Source organism: Anguilla rostrata, chromosome 16 (genome assembly GCF_018555375.3).
Source record: "Anguilla rostrata isolate EN2019 chromosome 16, ASM1855537v3, whole genome shotgun sequence".
NCBI lineage: Eukaryota > Metazoa > Chordata > Actinopteri > Anguilliformes > Anguillidae > Anguilla > Anguilla rostrata.
Window position 1 is genome coordinate 27747489 of NC_057948.1, and position 20285 is coordinate 27767773.

Below are 20285 nucleotides of genomic sequence, written 5' to 3' on the forward strand. Positions count from 1 at the left end.
GACCTCTGCACCTCGCGCTCTAACCGACCCTGGTTCTCCATTACCGCACTGAAACGCTCACTGGACAGCGTTCAGTTCGGTAGCCATTTCAGCTATTGCATCCTTCGCTGGCGTTAACGTTTCACAATGTCATACTATGTACTGCCGTGGTGTGTGTTGTTGTTCTCGTAGTCCTGAACCCTCAGCTAGGGGTTAAAATTGGGTTGTGCTATTTTTATTTTGCCAATACAATAAATTTTAATTTGTTTATTTTTATCCTGAAAACCATCCTGCATTTTTATATTTGTTTATTTTGCATAGGGGATGATGATGATGATGATGATAATAATAATAATAATAATAATAATAATATACATTTCATTAAATGGCTGCATTTTTATGGTCAGTGGAGCTCTGTAGATTCATTTGAGAGCACACACCTGACCTGGGTAAATAACATTTTATTTTATTGTGTAGAACATTTCTTGGCAGGGCCCTGTTCCATTAATACAGTGCTTCCAGGTGAGACAATGCCACAATGCCCCCCCCCCCCAAAAAAAAAGACACACACACACACACACACACACACACACCTCCTGCCCAAACAAACCCTCTCCGTCTCTTCTTTCCTTTTCGCTCAGTCCTGTGTAAGGGGAGCTCGGGCCTGCTAGGGGAAGTCCCGCCCTCTCTGTCCCCTTGCCAAGGTGCCTGGCCTGGTTGTTTTTGTTGCAGTTTTAAGTGCTGCTCCCTGGAGATGCTCATCAACAAGTTAATAAGAGCTCACGGGAACAATTAAACCCCAGCTTTAACTCTATTCTAACCGCAGAGGTAAAAGTAATCATAAAATGTTGCCAAATAGAAGGGTTCCAAGGGGACCCACGCGGAAATCGCAGACTGTCTCCTCGTCAGCCTTTGCTTGCTAACTAGAGCCCTGTCACTGGAGAGTTGTCAGACCTGCAGCCCATGACAGGCACATTTACTCTACTTATGGTCCACATGGAATTCACAGATCCACTGTACATTTCTTTAATGTGGGAATTGGCATTTGAATAAATGTATATTGTCTAAGTGACTTTGTTGTTGTTGTGTGTGAGAGATCTTCTGCAGAACACACAATAATGAATGTTATTACAGGAATATGTCTTGCTCTGGTTATAGGGAAATTAAGTTTCTCCGGAAATCAATGAAAAATCTATTTCAAAAAGCCTAGGATAGCAGTAGATGGGAGATTACTCAAAGCAATTACATTTATGACTTAACGTAATCTTCAAATGACAAGGCTCTGTCCTGCAGCTGTAATGAAAATAATAATATATTAATTTGATTTTTCTCAAAAACAGCTTCTTAAAGATTTTAGAAGACTTGATTGGAGCCATATTGTTAAGATTTCCCCCTCACTTTAAAAATGTTTATAGTGTACTATGCACCTATCATACAGCAAAAGACAAGAGGGAAAGAATAGATTGTTGTGGATGATTAAGAGACAAAGGAGAGGAAAAAAAGAATCCATTTCTGAACTCTGGTTTGGTTCTTTTGCGTCTGTATTTAGAGGAACAGCTGTGTGTGTGTTTGTCGGTGGGAACATACATGATGTAATTTGGTTCTGAAAGTTTGCTCATTGAGCTCTCCTTCTCTTCACAGGTGGTGATGTCATCCTGAGCACCTGTACCCCTCGCACGTGACCAGGGCGTCTCCCTCTGTCGCCGCTGTCAGCGCATCAACCTCACCTGGGCTTCTCTGTTCTGGAAAAATCCTGGACTTACCCGGAACGCTAGGAATACAGCACAGTCGCGCGCGCGGGCGCCACGAGCAGCGGTGCCCGGGTGCTGGTCCTGAAAGCTTTACGTTTTATTTGTTATTTTTGAGTAAGCGAACGCGCAGAGGCTTCGAACATTCGCCGCAGCCTTTGGCCTCCGGTGGCCGCCTGTTCGACCCGCTGAGTCTCTGAGAGCGTGACCTTTCTGCCCGCCGGCTTCAAACGGACGCTTGAAAAGCAGACGCAGTCAGAGGGGCTTCTGTCTGGCGGTGACGCAAACCCAAACCCCATCAGGTAAGACTGTGAAGTCCTCCTCCTCCTCCTCCTAGTCCTCCTGCCACCTCCGACCCTTTAACTCTTTCCAGGCTTTGAAGCTGCTGGAGGCCACACTCAGTGTTACTGGGCAGGGAGCCCCCCCCCCATCCCTCCCCCAGGCTTGTGTAGAAAAAGCTGGCCATAAAATGGATTCCTTTTTTTTCGCTCCTTTGTTTGTTCCCATTGGCTCAGAGGGTTTGGAGATCAGGAGGTTGTTTGGTTGACAGATACTCTCCTTGGGCCTTTTACGCAGCAATGGCCGAAAAGAGCTGGAGTTTGTGTGCTGTGAAAAAGATTGTGCTGTGGCTGCACTGCACGACCAAGAATGGACTGGTGTACACACACACACATACGCACACGTTGCATACACACTCTCTCTCTCGCTCTCTCTCTCTCTCTCACTCACACACATACATCCTCTCTCTCTCTCTTTCACACACACAGGCACAGTTGCATTCACTCACTCTCTCTCTCACACACACACACATACACCCTCTCTTTCTCTTTCACACACACAGGCACAGTTGCATTCACTCACTCTCTCTCTCTCACACACACAAAAACACACACAGACATGCACTTGCACACACACACACACACACACACATTCCCTCTCTCTCTCACACAAACACACACACACACACACACACACGCACGCACAATGTTTGGCTGGTGCTGATTGACTGCATTGGTGTTCATTGTTAAGGAGAGGGGTGACAGTGCTGAGGCTTGGAGTGTGTTACAGTTCATTAAGGTGGAGAGGACAGTTTCGCCAGCGCTGCTACTGAAATGCCATTTCTGGTCATTAGGAAGGCAGAGGGCGTAGGGCTGCTGGAGAGGTTGCGTGTGCCGAGTGGGGAGACGCTTGTTTGTGGTGGGGGGAATGGGGGTTAAGGGGTCAATATTTCCATAGAGAGAGAATATAAGCTAGACCTGGAGTGTATGCTCTTGGTCTGTATGAGCTAGAGGGATCATGCTGTCTGTGGCTGGCTGGAGGATTAAAAATGTATTATATAGAGATCCGTTATAAAACAATATGGTGACCGGTTAAAAATAAATAATGAATTTTCTGATATAGATATGACTTGGAATTTCATTTTTCCCTTCATTTGAATTGAAGCGATTGTGATAGATATCCAAAAACAATATGATATTATTTATCAACAAAATATTAAAGTGTATGAACACAAGAAGAATACGACAATAACTGTTTTAATTTTCACTCTTTAACAAAAATGCCCTGTTTTGTAATTGATCCCATGGCACAAGTACTACGCTTACAGTAAAGAAAGTGTTACTGTTTGCAGGGAAATGCCTTCATTGTTTTATGCAGGACACTTTTGGTACTCTGTCACTATAGTCGTGTGGTAGTATTCTATGTTCTTATAGGATGCACATTTGATGGCGCAATTGATGGAAGGACTCAGTATTGTGGAAATCACATGGGGGACACTGGCAAAGATACCTGTGAGGTTGAGCTGTCTTTTACTCCCTTCCTTTTCACAACAAAAGATTAAGGTAGTAAACAGGCTGAGTACTGAAACTGCATTAATTTCTGGTCCCCAGAATCCTTAATTGGAAGTAAATGGTGTTTATGGAAGTAAATTAGAGCATGATAGACAGGGAGAGCATCCAGGGGGAGACCGTCTGCCCACAGATCGCTGCAGCACTGAGGCCCTCTGTTTGAAAAGTTTGCAGTAATTTCCTGAAATTTAGGTCACCACAAATTATAAGTACACAGCAGAGAGCCAGCTTTTGTGAAGGAAAAATAAATATATAAATTCCAGACCTCTTTTTTATTTTTGTAATATGCATCTTTAAGGAGATTTTTGGTGTCTGTGTGTGTTTGTGTGTGTGTGTGTGTGTGTGTGTGTGTGTGTTGGGGGGGCTAAAAAAACACTTTAAAGGATTATGAGGAACAATATCCGTATTTATGAACTAATTAAGGACATGACTTGAAATGTATTTCCGAGAAGCACATTGCAGGCCTGAAGGGTCGGCTGGCTCACAATGGGACAGAGATAATGCACCAGAAGTCGCGAGCGGTGAGCGCCCACAGGAAGGGGGGGGTGTCCCCATCCCCCCACCCCCCCCCCCCATCCTAAACCCCCACCCCTCCCAGTGTACTAATGGAGCTGTGCTAGCCCACGGCTTCGACACCAGAGCCCGTTCTACGTGTGGCATGCGCCGGGCTGGAGCGAGGCTGCTCCCTTTGTGTGAGCCCTCCCCGGCCTTCCAGAAAGACATGCATGGTTTCATACGTGAAAGATATATGTAATTGGACAGTCCCCGTACAGCACATTTACAATTCTAAACAGAGTATATCAAACAGAGCCCTACTTTCATTTTTTATTTTTTTTTTCCCTGGGTTTTGAAATAAATTTGCGCATGTCACGTTCAGCGTGATATTCAAAAGTACAGAACAGATAATCGCACTTTTATTTGCGTGAAGCGTGCATTTGCGGCGGAAGGGGGGGGGGAGGCGCTCTGCATGTCACAGCCCGTACGACTGAAGCGCTGTGGACAAGGCAAGGCCTTCCCGTGCCCATAGGTCAGGGGTGACTATCACATGGTGGTAAAACTTCGACACGATCTTCGTAGGACCACGCAGGTGACCTTGGAAGGGATTTGCTGCCACTTATAGATGCTGCACGGTTTAGTCCAGTTTAGCCTCTAGTGAGGGTTCACACTAACACATCGCAGTCTTGGTGACAGTGTTGATAAAACTAAGATGAGAGATAAGCTGATAGCTGGCTGGCTGTCCAAGCCTGCCTTCAGTGACCCAGGAGGAATATTGTTTATTCAGATGAGGTTAATATAATTTTAGCAGTTCTCGTTGTAGTCCTTTTCTTGCCACAAAAGTAGTCCTTCAAACTGTCTCTCAAATTGCATTTGAGGGGACTGACAGCATGTGCTCGTAGACATTGACTGTACCCCCTGCAGTGTTAATGTCCTGTGCAGATGAACACCTCTCTTGTTAATTGCCCTAACAAGCTCACGCCCAGCGCAGGAGCTAACGGGCTTATCACCTGGTTTTATTGGTACGGGGGTCTCGTGGCCTAGCAAAAACATAGTCCCTCGCAGCCTCATCAGAACAAAGGCCGCGTACCAATGGGGAAGCCTCCTGTTGCCTTTTTCCAAAACCAAACCCAGACTCACCTGCCACAACAATAATGGGGCCTCAGGAATTGGGCAGGACTCTGTGTCTCTGCATCTCAAGTTAGACGACGTGTTCAAATGCAGTTATACTCCCTCCAGCTCTAGAACCCTGGTATTCTGAGCACAGTAGCCTGTTTGGTTTCTGTTGAAGATGAAATGGTTTATTTATGAAATAGAAATTTTGGTGTTTTGCTATCTGTATCCCAAAAACCCACGCAAAGGTGTTCAATCTCTGATGTGAATCGAGTGTAGACTGCTGGATGTGTGTGTGTGTGTGTGTGTGTGTTTGTTACAGTGTGCTGGTGAGAGGAATTGCCTGTGTGCCTGTGTAACAGAAATTGCAGCCAGTAACTTTATTAAGCCTGTTGTCAGTTTTATTTTCAAATTTTAAGTAAAATATTACATCCAGAGTATAATTTAGTTAAAATTTGATATATAAATAAATAAATAAATAAAAACCCAGGTTACTATGCACAAACAAAATGAATTAAAGTTGAATGTGAGCAAACAAAGTGTAGCAGCAATGACAGTTAAAGAAATAAAAATGACAACACAGAAATTGAATACCTCTGAGAAAAAATGATGAATTGTAAAGGTCAAGGGCATAGCATATTCTATAAGATATGCCAAAGTCACAATTCAGAATTAAAAACTATCATAAATAGAAAAAGCAAATGAACGAATCAGTGCAAATGCATTCATGTCCTTGACAACCATGCATATAAAGCGTAATATGTTATAATTAGAAGGGAAAAAAGTTATCAAAAAGTGTAAAATCTGGAGTAAAATCAGAAAGTGTAAAAAAAAAATGTAAAGAAGAGATATTAATAGAAGGGAAACTTTTAAGTTAACTCATCCAAAGCGTTGATTTTATGAACATTTACCTTTGTTCCATTCATCTTAACTGTCGATACTTTATCTTAAGAATGCTGCAACTGTGATTATTAAATAAATTGTGCTGAGACTACTGAACTATAATATTGCATAATGGTTATCTTTATTAATTAAGCCTATATTCGTTGTTTCTGTTAGAAGTACTTTTGTGGGTTATATCGACAATTAACAACAACAATAATAGCAACCTTCATAGGTCTATTCTTGAGGCTATCATCATCATCATTATCATCATCGTTTCAATAGAACAACAGTGCTGTTGACCTTGACCATTGTACATGATTTTTATACTCACTGTCTTTGCTTGTTTTCGTGAATTATCTCAGCATGCTGTAGGCTATAGGCTGCAATGATGATAAATATGTGAATCCATAAGCAAAAAAATTAAGAATGTCCATTTGACGTCAATATTATGTACATATAAAAACCACGAATGCATGCATTTGCAACTCGTGAATTCGTTTGCATAGTTTTATTTTTAGTCGATTTTTTATAGGCGTTGGCTACCTTTAATCTTTTGTTTTTCTTTTCATTCTAAAAAGGGGAACCTACTCGACTCGGTTGTTTCGTATTCTAGTTGCCTACTTTTTAAAACGTACTGCTGTTAGATTTCAAGCGTAGGTTTCTGCAAAACCGTCTGCGTGGTGTACGTAAAGGAACCCCGTTTAGTAGCCTACTAATGTCTTATTAGCAGGCTAGTTTTATTTCGTGGGAAATTTGTTTTTGTTTAATGCTATAATTATACAAAATATATGATTCACGTAAAACATTAGAACATTGTATGATATTAAAGATTTGGGGCCAGTAAAGGAATTGTGGAATTTCTAGTGATAGCCTATGTTTTTTTTAAAAGAAATATTGGTTGGATTTGTCCTGAAAACCTTTTGCTAATTGAACTTTCTCAACGAACTCAATCACACTGATATAAAACAAACTTTTTAAGTCACTAATATTTCATGTAATCTATTTGAAGAATATTATTTCTGTGCACGATTTGCATTGTGTTGTGGTTGTATTTCTTTGAACGGAATGCGTCAACCCTTTTGTTTGAAGATGAAATCTTTTATGGCCATACCTAGACATATAATCCAGCCATATATGTCACCTAATAGAATACCGCTCAGAGGCTGTCGCTTGCAGGACCCATGTGTTGACCCTTGGCGGTAGTCCTAGATCCTTGTTGCCCTTCAGTGGCTGCTTCCACCTGTCAACTTTCATTGCGGTACGATGAAGGGACTTTCCTGAACATAGCCTCATAATAATTGCTTTCTATTCAGCTAGTTGTTGTCGGGATCTAAAACAAACACAAAGTCCAGTTCTTTAGCCTAGTCTTGCTTAAGATTTGGATACGCACGAACACACACGCACACACGCACGCACGCACCCACGCACGCACGTACACACACACACACACACACACACACAGAGGTTTACTGGACAAGGATTTATTGCCGCCACAATAGGCGTTTTGAGTATTATTAACCCTTAAATTTTAATGCAGCATTCAGTTAAATGCACACTCGTCCACATGGTTCAGACTGGGATAATTTCAGCCTGAACAGATTTCCATTTCCGGCTTAGACGAATCCTACGACCGTGTCCCACGGTGTGTCTTCCTTTGCATTGAACCCTTGGAGGGAGGAAACTGTCATTTTCCATTTGTGCATCTTATATATATAGTGTATGTCCTATATAAGGTACTGAGATGTACTGTTCTGTGCTGCTTTCTGGCTATCGACAGCAGCCATCTAGTAACTAGTACTAGTAACTGCTGTATGATATATTTCAGTAAAGCCTGCCTGTGTTCTGTTACTGTTTTTTCTCTGCTGTAGCCTATTCCAATGTATAAAAAAGATAAAGAAAAAAAAAGATAAAGACTCAAAGCCGAAATTCAAAAAAAAAAAAAAAAATGAATTGAGTTTTTAAGCTTAATTTTTTTGAACCACATTGATGCTGTTCTTTCCATGACTACACCATTTGGATCTCAAAATGAATTATATTTTATAGAAATTCAAAAATCTCGAGAATAAAAATGCAGGCTGTCTTTTTCCAGTTTAAAAATATTTTTATTTCCTAACCTGACAGGATGAAACTGTTATTTAGTGATATTGGCTACTGATATGGGATAGACAAGCGGAAAACCGACAAATGCAGCATGCCATGGACGGGGGCTCCCCGCAGGCAGGTTGAAGCACTTTATTGTCTTGTTTTTACACAAGCAGAGGATAAAAGTCATATATGTATTTAGTAATTGCATATAGACCAGAATATTGTCCAAATAATCCTGTTTAGTGGGGTAGTCCTTTTTTTCTTCATTAGAAAAGCAAAACAATATTGAAAAAAAAATCGTGGTTCTTCTACCATCCATAAAGGTTCATTAAACAACAGTAAGACGAATGCTATTTGTAGTGCTGTGGAACAGAGGTTTTTGCAAACCCATTTTGTAATGATTTACTTTACTAAGCATTGTTGGGAAGTAGCCTTGAAGTAGTCTAAACAGCAAGTATCATTGACATTAAACGTTGTTACAGATTAATATCAAGAAAGACTAATTAATTTCTCTTGAAAAATATTAGATAAACCAGACGAAAAAGAATTAACAGGAAGCAGTGTACAATTTTAAATTGTTATATGTATTTCTTTGAAATTCAAATGAAGGGCTATGCGACTAGGCTATGCTGAATATATTAAACTGACGTTTTTTCGCGTCAAATATATACCGAACACAAGAAATTGTGCTTCGCGTTATAGACCCCCACCCCTTTTCGGTTAATGTCCAAAGGTTTATGTTGTAGAAGCTCTGGGGTTTTGTAATTTTTTATAACAGGCATTGCATGATTATTTAGGTAAAAAATCCGATAATTTATCAGAAAATATAGGATACTGTTGGTATGTTACTACATCTACAATTCAATTTGTCTTCATTGAAAACAATTTTAAACGCTTTCAGTCGAGTGCCCCGAAACAGAAATTCGTGTCATTTATGGAAATTATTTAATTAAATGTAAAGTCAACCCCCCCCCCCCCCCCCCACCCCACCCCATTTTAATGTGATGCATGTCAAGAAAATTTCTACACTTTTGAAACTTTGTCATATACAAAAGAAAAATCTAATGTTCCTCGAAAGACAAATATAGAATCCCCAGTATTGACGAAAGTACCTTTCAGGTATGAAATCAAACATGAGCAAGGTTCTGTTTCACGTGGACGCTGTAGTCGGCAGGCGAACAACTAGATATAAAAGTGTATTCTATGCAAATTGTTGAAAGATTGTATAGTAGCTAATAGGAATTAATATGCATACAGAATAAGAAGAAGGCGGAAGGAACAATTTTCCATCGATACGTATCTGTTGCACCTGTCTGGACTCCATTGTCATTCGGACTAAAGATACAATTCTGTTTAACAAACTCTGGCTTACAAATATATAATTAAATCTCTTCATTATAGCCCATTGCATGCATATATACGACATATAGTACATGTATGTAATTTTTTGAATCTGTGGTATAATAGAAAGAAGGCGCAACTACATTTAATTGACATGAAATACCATATTGCTATTTTTCACTGTCTAAAAGGGATGTTTGATAAAAAATGAGACGTCTGTGTTGTAGCCTACAACAATTGCTAATTGGCACTAGGTTTAAGAGCCAGTTTATTTTCATTTTAATATTGAAAACAATACTGTTCTTTGGAACAGTATACAACATGACAATCAACCAATAGCGGAACTTTACAAATAAACATATAAAATCAACAATTAAATGAAATTCACATAGACTACACTACAACACGCTCGTTTTGTTTATCCCATCTTAAAACAAATATTGCGTGGACTAACACAACGCAAGTATGTTAATTCACAACTTTTAAATTCGGACTCATCATTTGAACATTGCATGTGGCACGCTGAGCCACAAAACCGATAAACAAAGTAGATTCAAAAACGTGAAACACCATATAGCCGGTGAAATATACCATTTTAAATCACTAAAAAGTAGGCCTACTGCAAATAAGTTCTATCCCTGTGGTGTGAATGACCAAGATATGCTCTCTGTAAGTGATTTTTAGATTGAACGTCTATCATAATAGTCGGAAAGATGTCTTTTGGTGTTAAGATGATCAAAATTCCTTTAATTTGCCTACTTTTAGTAGAAAGCGTTAGTCTAAGTCTTTGCTCTAGAAGAAAGCATTGTTTTTTTAAGTTAACCGTGGATTAAAGGAACCGTCCCATTTAACCGGGTTCCTTGGGTATCTCTTTATCATTTATTTGGTTTTATTTTAAACAGAGGTAATTATTATTATTATTATTATTATTATTATTATTTACAGCAGCAACGTTCTAAATAATAATACCCTCTCTTATACCCATTATCTTTTGCAGAAACATTTTCACAATCTGACCCTGCAGAAACTTACATGTAGGCTCTAATACACGTGTTTCTACATCTCCAAATACGATACAGCATGATCCCGCATCTGAATATATGCAAAATACCATGGAGAGGCGAAGTCATGGTGGCACATCGTAACGAAGTGGCGGAAAGTTGGGCACCAGAGATGGCACCTTCTCAGGTCTCAAAGTGCACGGGGTTTATGAGACAGGTTGAAATGCGTGTTGATCCCCGTGGCCAGAGTGAACATAAGAGGGCGCTGCCATTGCACCTGGCGACATGGGAGCACAATGTTCCGCCCCATCCTACCCGAGCAGAAGGCTGGACAATGGTCTACTGATGACTCTTACTTTGCTGCACCCAGTCTCACTTTTTATGTGATAAAACATATGCCACAGAATGGCTCACGCCAAGTGTCTTCACCTCACTGCTCGTGGTCTAAGAATTTCCTTCAGCAAGCATCCATTCTGCACACTTTGTTTAATACATTATTTTCTTTATTCAACACCCAAAACGCATGGATTGAATGTTTGCATTTGTCATTCAAGAAACTTATTTGGCTTGTGAAATTGAATCTGTGCAGCTATTAAACACACACACACACACACACACACACACACAGCAATTGTGGACTTGCGTGCCTTTTTTTATAAATAATAAAATACAACTGAATCCTTAAATCCTCAGAACTATGTTCATTATCCTTTTATAACGCTGGGAGACAATAGCGGACTGCTGCTTTTATCTTTAAACGCTTTCACCCGCTCTCATTTCCTCACTCTTCCTCTCAGTGCTTTATTATTCTGGGATGGCACGCGCTGTGCGTGAGGCAAAGATAAAAAGCAACGACACGCACTCGCACATACACAAACGCACGAACACACACACGCGCGCGCGCACACACACACATACACACACACAGCCTACATCGTATCTCGGAGTATTGGATCAGTCTGCAAATGAAACATTTCCTAAGTAAACCGAACAGTAGAAACTGAACATATTTTCGAAAAGTACAAATACAGCGTAGCCTACTTTGAAAGGCATTTCTTGATTTATATAAATGATTGATTACAAACTTGCGTACTTGGGCTAAAACAGGTTTCAACAGTGAACATGACACTCTATTTTCTTTACACCGTTTATGATATCCTTTACAAACTTCACAGAAGGTTCGGACGCTTTGGCTGTGTGCTGTTACTTTTGAATGTATTCGTGGTTATGAGGGCTGGTTTGTGCTCTTTTACCTCAGATGATAATTTGTGCTCAGTGTCCCGACGCCATGCATAACCTCACCTAACTCGACGAATTTACGGTACCATTCAGTATTGAGCAAGACCTGTGGAGTGGGCTCTAGTTGATCAACCTACTTCACGTGCTAAATAGAGTGATGGAACAGAGTAGCTTATACATTTTTCTTCGTAACTGGTTCTTTGAGATGTAGATCGCAAAATATTTGATCTCTTATTTTTGTTTTTATTATTATTATTATTATTGATACTAGTGGTTGTTAATTAGCGTTATTGGTTGAACATATTTAATTATAGGTGTACCGCTTAAATGAAAGGTAGGCCCCTCCATACTGTGTCTCTCTCTACGGACCCCAATCACACCAGGGCCTTTATTATCTCGCTGCCCCTCTAACTCCACTTGCACTATATTTTCTACCCATTCCGTTTTACAATCTTCCCTTCCCAAGAGAGCAGACACATCACAAATCCTTGAGATCCCCTCCGTCTGCCTTTCACCACTCAAAACATGAGCATCTCTGTGTCAAAAATGGTTGCATGCATTGTGCTAACGTGACATACAATTATCCGAGGTGCCTCCTATGTATTAAGAACCTGTAGACATTCTCCGCTCATCACAGCTTTTTTTAAATTAATTTATTTTTTAAATAATTGGAGTCAAAATTATGTAAATACTGCATTCACAAGCCAGGATGTGCACATAACACTGTATAGACATCACACACATGCGTGCACAAACGAGCGCAGATTACTCTCCTAGTCCACTTTATCTGCTATGTTACTATGACATAAAGCTAGTTTTTAGACAATACTGATATTTAGCGCATTCGTTTCAGTGGGGACTCTCGCGTGGTTTATTTCACATTCAATGTGCCTATGAACCGAGGCATTTGCCAGTGTGCAAAATTTGAAGGCAAGGCTCTCAATTTCGACTGTCATACGTGAAATGATGTGTCAATTAGTGCAGTCCACACCATGCACACAGACAATAAAATATATTGAGCAATTTGAAAAAAAAATACTACACATAGTCTACCTTGTTCAAAAGTTGAAATATGTTTTCACGGGTAAAATGAAGAGAATAAGATTGTTAACATGGGCAATATTCATTTTCCCCAAACGAACTACTTTTCTACAACAGTAAACTATATGGCTGACTGGGTTTTTTCCGTAAAGAAATGCGGAAATAATACAAGTCAGCATCATGTTTCGTCAACATTAAACGTTATTTTTACGTCATCCCGTTACATTCAAAATATATTTCCTTAAAAAGTTTTTTATTTTATTTTATTTTGATTTTATGGATTGCGCTGCAGACCGTTTTCCTCCAAAAAAATAAAAATACAATTACCGGATCAAGTTGCTAGACCTATGTTGCTTGAATAAACATTTTATGTTATTAATGAAAATAAGCGAGTTAATTTTATTTATGAGGATTAGGACCCCTTGGAGCTGAGAGCAGAGAAAGTGTGCATACGGAGCGTGAGGGATTGTCCATTTCTGTACAGGGAACCAACAATGGAATTATCATGACAAAGGACACAGAGATCGTCACAAAGATTGAATTCTGGAAGACAATCTTACCATTTTAGGGAAAATCAAGAATTGCAAACGACCATTTAAAAGTAAACGAAATGTTTTGTTTTTCTTTTTTTGCTTTTTTTTTTGTTGTTTTTTTTTGGGGGGGGGGGGGGGGGGGTGCTGGTTCTGTAGGGGCAGACCTGTAGAGAACCTCACCGATCTATACTACAGTTGTTACTATTGATCAAATGTCACCTCTTTGAAAAGACTTTCAAACTTTTTCCATTTATCAGTAATAACATACAAAGGGACGGGTGTCACTTTAAAGGTGTTAATATTGTTTATTTTAATTTTAATTACTGTAATATTTCTAATGTATATAGCAATACGCCCATATGTGAAATTAAGTGCGTCAATTAAACGATGACATGAGGTCATTGTAAATACAGCCGGTAAAACATAAGGGTAGGCTATTCCAACTGAACAACACATTGAGCACAATTAACGTTAAAAAGATATAGCACGAAATATTGCTAGACACAGCATTGGATATTCCAGTAACATCAGTCAGTATAACGCAGACTGCAGCCCATTAAAAAGCTAAATTTATCTTTGTAAATAATTTTGTTTAGAGCTGAATGGTGGTAAAATTGTGTTCATATATTTTAGCTTTGATCACAATAATATTCTGCACATCACAAGAGCCATATTCACTTTCACACATTGCATGCGTGGATGGATTGTGATTTTAAGATTTTTACCCTTAATGTGTTTAACATGGAGTTCCCTATCGTTGTGCTGTGCATGCCGTAGTCTTTTGGTCTGCAGAAAGCCTGCTATATCAAACATGACTGTCCATAGGCATATCAGTAGGCTAGGCGGTTTTCCCAAAAAGTAGTGGACAGGACTTCGCTGTAAGCACAAGTGAGGAACTTTTGGGGGTTTATGCTTTACGTAGCACATCTTAGATAGCGATGCTCTAAGAGACGCTCGCATGCATGCACTCAGTAATTAGCAGGATTCTTGTGTGAGTATTTTCTGATTAAATTATGTGTAAAATATTGCATATGGCATATATCTAATGTGGATTAGCTTACTGTAGATAACTATGCTTCCAATACCAATACGTATCACCTCTAACAATCATCGCTTCACAACTAGTTTGGGACCGACCACATTTTCTCTAATAAATTTGTGCATTGTAGGACTGAACTTTCCCCGACGTCTCGTTAAAACCTCAAATTCACCTTTTGGATTATAAATTCAGTTATGTCCAGATGTTTGGACACCGCAACTATGCAATATTTCCGAACATACTACAATATACGCAGGTTTAGACTAGTTACGTGTCCCCATATTATGTTTCTTATAAGCACAATTTGCATTCTGTCTTCCAGTGTGTCATGAAGGTTACGTATCATAACTTATACAACAAACTTTTGGCCAACATTCCATGCTTATTTTTAAGTTTTGATTGATCTCATTCAGCTCTAAATCCGTTGTAACAATATAAGTGACGTAAAAATATCTATTTATGGTCGTAAAATTAATAAATGCGATGTACATACAAAGGTAGTCTAGGCTATGGTACAAGAAATCAATGCACTTTTAGTACGCATGTGTTATTTAAAAAATAAAGTAGGCCTATGTATAAATATAAGTCACGTTTTTCGGAAATCAGATCTGTGCTTTGTAATTGAAAGTTAATGCATTTAGATAAAACCATGTGTAGGGTAGTAAAAGCCTAGTCTAAACCGCCACGGGAATGTGTAAATATACACTGCCTCTCCTAATTCCATAAAACGAATAGCTGTTAGTTTTTTAGTTCACTTTCATCTCAAATCTATAATAGTGGTTACTTAAATTCATATGAAAAGTATAAAACTCTTGTAGCGTAAAAGCTCTGTAGCTTAGGCTACCTAGCCTAATCTTTTTTCTCACTCATAACTCGTTAAGTTTTTTATCTATATAAAATATAAACAATCGTCATGCAAATAGATACTATTTTAGCATGTAGAAATATGTAACGTTACTGATGCAGACAAGTGTAATAAAAAGAACGAACGAAACAAAAATAGGCTACATTGTTTTGTTTTTGCCTGACTGTGCCATTCCAGTTCGCTGGTGACTTTCGCTGCTTTTCTAATCAGACTCCTGGTATTTTACTTTCCGCTGTTCTTAATTCCCTATTTTCAATCCCTGATCATCACTTTCCTCCTTTTCTCTATCTATTCATCCATCCATCCCTCCCTCCTTCCTTCTCTTTCTCCCTCCCTCCCTCGCTCTCCCTCCCTCGCTCTCTCCTTTGCTGAATCTTATTGATCCAGAAGGTGGCTAATTAGCCCTTCCCGTCGTGCCTGTGTAATGAAGCACATGCGCACTGAATTAATCACAGCCATTTTTTGCAGGAAACTAATTAGCAGGAATAAAGATCCAAAGAGTTTTTTTCTTTTCAATCATCAGATCTCACTTTCACCTCTTCCTCTCTCCCTCTAACACAAGACACATCGCCTGCTTTGCATCCAAATTATTTTTATATAGCCTTTACAACTATTACTTCGGTTTTTTACACTCCGCAACAACAATGATCTTTCTTTTACCATCCTAAATGCAAACTGACCAAAAGGGACTGCCTTGATGGGATCTTTAGCCAAACCGTCTCTATACTGGATTAAAAAGCGAGGATCACAAAGCGGCAGCAAAATATTGTAAGTTTCAACTTTGGGTTTCTGTCTCTCCCTGTCTATGTATATCGGATTCCTTTCTCCTTTTACAGTTTTAATACTAACTGAAGGTTTTTTGTCCTTTTCCTATTCATTTCGAGGGTTGCTTATTTCCTCGTTTGGAGAAATAACACGCGATCGCAAGTTATTTTCATGCAAGTTGTTTTATTCTCTGTTCTATTCGTATCGTTACCTGTGTTTACATCTGCGTTCGTCTTCGCTTTCCTCATGACTGGAAGAAAAATAAACGGGCAAAGACAGCGATTCCTTTCAAAGGCAGGAGACCACAAACCTTGGATTTTAAAACAAATTACGGTATTTTGGTGTGATCACAAAAAGCGGAAAGAATAACATTTTAAAATGGCATGTTCTAAGGACGACCGCTAACGGAAAGGGTTGCGTTGAGCTGTCTGAAGGTAGCGGGAGCTGCATGTGATCTTAGCCGGGGAAGGAACACATAAGTCCAGCTTGTTGGTCCGCTTGCGTCCGGCGAAAGGGAAGCACCGTGTATTCCTCCATACTTTCGCAAACGTGCCATTTCGTCCTACACTCTTCTTTTCTTCTATTTTCGATACCATCCCACTTGCACATGATCCTTCGTTTTTTAACAACAATGTCACTATCCTCTTTTTGACGATTTTGTCCTCCCTTGTGTGCCTTTCAGTCAGTTCCTCTACTTTTTCTTTCTCTCGCTCTCTCTTCCACTTTAGACGCTGTTTAATTTTATTTTTCTTTCCTGGTTGATATTCTGAAGCGTTGTTAGAGTCGATTCTTGTTCATTCACTGACGGAGTCACATGTAAATCGATCGGCGTGTGTGTGTGTTTTGTGAGTGTGAGGGGTTTAAAAACGGAGCCTCGGGTCTCCGTCTTGACAAGAGCGGATCATCAAAACTTCGGTTACGGGAAAGCGGAAAGCCAGAAGCCGATAGTTTGAGCGGCTGGTCGGGAAGAAGAGAATTGTTCTAAAGAGAGGGGGGAAGATTCACAGACAACAGAAAGACGGAAGTTAGCTTTAAAAAGTAGGCAGAACACGATAAAGATTATACAAAAGCAGTAACAAAATAGCCTTCCAACAATAGCCTACATCGAGGCGATTGTTCCTATTAGTAATATTAATATCATGCCAGAAAACTAGCTGTTATTGGTAGGAACCACATTCATGACATCATTCCTCTGCCTCGGCGCGAATAAACAACCTCTAATGTGCTTTAAATGTATTTTTCCTCAAAATATTTTAAATCCTTAGCTACCTAACATAACTTGGAGTGGTTAATTAATGTGGCGAATTAGCTAATTTAGCGCGGCTACCAACAGGGAGGTAGATGTAGCCTAGGCTACACAAATATAAAACGTAAAAGTAACAATCAATAGAGCTGACAAAATTAAGGGAATAGGCAAAAGCAGAAGATATTCGGATAGATGAGATAGAGACAGGAGAGGGGAGAACAAGGTAGGAGTAAGAATGTAGTCCCTTCCAAGATACGGACTGATAGACACGAAAGAGCGGAAACGTCTCTCAACCCACTACACAGACGACACAGAAACTCGCGCACACACACTCAAAGCGCCAAAGAACAGAAAACAGATAAGATGGAGATTGAATGAAAGGATATTCAGAGACGGGGTAAAAGGAGAGACGGGAAGACGAGGTTTCGATACAGAGAGACGGGCGAAAAAGGCAGTCTGCGAGCTGAGGCAGTGGATGTGTTGGCTCTAGGAGAACGAGAGAGGGGGGCTTAGAGACTAGGGGTCAGACAGCAAGAAACAGGGGAGCAGGGGTCACTGAGTGAGTGTGAGAGAGATAAAAAAGAAAGAGAAGGCAAAAACCCCTCCATTTACAAGCAGGGGGAGAAAGTGAGAGTGAAGAGGGGGGTGGTGTATGTTGAGGGGTCACACAAAGCAGAGTATTGAGATTGTGGGGGTCAGAAGGATTAAGATTAAAAGAGCCTCAGATTGGTCACGAAGAGAGAAGGAATAAAAGTATTTTTTTTAGGATTTATCAAAAAATGTTACTTGGTGAAGAAGCCCTCATAAGGTTAGATATTGTTTTGTGGAGAAAGAAAGGGCTGGTGGAAATGGAAGGGGTCAGGTAGCCATGGGCCTTGAAAGAAAGATTTGGGGAAGAGGTCAAAAAAAGAGAGAGGGAAAAAAAGTGGGATCCAAAGGCCGACCTGACATTTCCTAACTCAAAGGAGCTAGACGGTAACTTGGGCCCTAAAATTACAATTTCAACAACAGGGTGAGAGCAAGCAGTATAACTGATGCCAAATTTAAAGAACTGATAGTCAAAGACGAGGTGTCTTCTGTGCCTCTGCGTTTGACACCTTTAATATTCTGTGCCACATATTTTTTTACATCGCAGAAAGGAGGGGCAATAGAATGTCTTACAAGCCAAAGCAGTCCAACCCCCCTCCCCTTTTTGAGTCTTTAAAACTCAAAAAAAAATTTTGTTGTTGTTGTTGAGGTGGACTGAAAGTAGGAGGGGGTAGAGGAGAGAGAGAGAGAGAGGTGTCTAGATTTTGTATTTCTCCACGCAGTGCCTGCGTTCTGCAGCAGCCGTGGCTAACAGGGTGGCGGTAATCACTAGCGTCACGCCAAAAAGGGAACACGGCGGTAAAGTAGGCTCTGTCTCGGTGCTGCCCCAGACTTTGAGCATCACAAAGGAAACACAAACGCTCCGTGCACGATCACTCCTCCTCCGAAGCTCTTGCGTTTTCAGCGGTCCGAAACCAATTCATGGACAGCAATTATCAATACTTCAATATGCATATTTTAACAGGGCAATAATATCTCAAGTCATATCAGCTGTAGTATATAGATTGCGTACTGCTGCTAGTATTTTGAACGTGGACTGGGAATAAAGCAGTTAATTTATAGAAAACTGAACAGGCAAAAAAAAAAAAAAAAGAGTAATAATGCATGTCGTCTACTTGCAGTCAGGTAGATGCTTTGTAAATTTGCTTCATTTCATCATTGGCATACTTGGGAAAACTGGAAGGTTTACATTTTCATAGCATTGGTTTTTGCAAGTGAATTACCAGAAGGTGTATATGCACACTCTAGTTGTTCAAGCTTGTGTTGTACAGTAGGTAGCAAATTTGAAGGGGACGCAATTCATATTTTGCTCATCCATGTTCCTTCTCTGAGCTTGCCATAGAGAGCTGTGTTTGCTGTGGATGGCAATTGTTTATTTGAACTGCCTTTCTTTAAACCAAAGATTTACTGAATACATTTGCAATCATTTTCATTTGAAATAAGAAATAATGCACAATGTTGTTTATTAAAAAAATAAATTGCGACACACACATATACAGACACGTTGTCATACACACACACACACACACACACACACACACTCAAGTAGTAAGTATTTATATTGACTGGAATTTAATTGTACTATTTCTTGAAAGTTATTTATTTTTATTTTTTCCAAAAAACATTTTTTAACCATTTAAAATTGTTTTATTGATGCATCTGTAGAGGCAACTATATACAGGGTCTTTAAATATAATCATGATCATACCCTTAGTACTGTTACATATAGTGCAGTTCAGTCCATATATAGTCTTTGTCATTTGCATTTTCTTTATTGAATTTTCAAGCCTTAATTTGTTTATGCATGATCATTTATGTATACATGTTGGCATGCAAAGTATAATAAAAAGATGTGAATGGTATTTGGCATTTTTAACTGAGGAATGTGGGAAACAAAATGGTGCTGTATTCATATGGCTTAAAGCAACATACATATGCATTATCATCAGAATAAATATGGCCTATAATAATAATAATAATAATGATGATGATGATGATAATAATGGGGCTATTGAAAAGTGAGAAGATGGCTATTTAGAGAATTCTGAAGATGTTTATTGTGTTTTTGTAGCTGAAGGTAGATAATGGAAGAGATTATGCTATAATGCTGCATTAAGATGTTTCAAGATCTAATTTTCATTTATTGTTAGGTTTCATTTTTAATATAATAGCACACACTACATGCATGGTCAGTCCTTACATTTATATTTCAGTGTTCCTGTTTTTGTACACAGCTCACTGAAAATGGTGGTGTGTAAAAAAGCAGTAAACGGGGTGGGTAGAAGACGTCAGAGCGTAGGTGCAGTATGTGCTGAAGACAGGGCGGTTATGGGGCAGTGAAGAGGAGTTGAGGAGGTAATGCCCCGTACCCCCGCGGTCTCCCCCCTCTGACGGTCTCTGCCTCGGGGGCTGATAGCGCTGGTCTCTCCCCCTGGAAGCCCGCTCCGCTCTGCTCTCCCTCACCTGGGAACGCCC

The 20285-nt window shown here is 39.7% G+C and overlaps 1 protein-coding gene across 3 annotated transcripts in view; it reads left to right on the top strand.

The window, feature by feature from the left end:
- The window catches only part of zfhx3b (zinc finger homeobox 3b), a 394727-nt gene that overhangs the window by 221593 nt on the left and 152849 nt on the right, over positions 1 to 20285 (top strand). For 2 of the 3 annotated variants that reach the window (XM_064312994.1, XM_064312990.1), the window contains one exon: positions 1621 to 2029. The gene's annotated coding sequence lies outside the window, so the exon portion shown is untranslated. Of the gene's footprint in view, positions 1 to 1620; positions 2030 to 15543; positions 15980 to 20285 lie in introns of those variants that run through there. The other variant, XM_064312991.1, reaches the window with a different exon arrangement.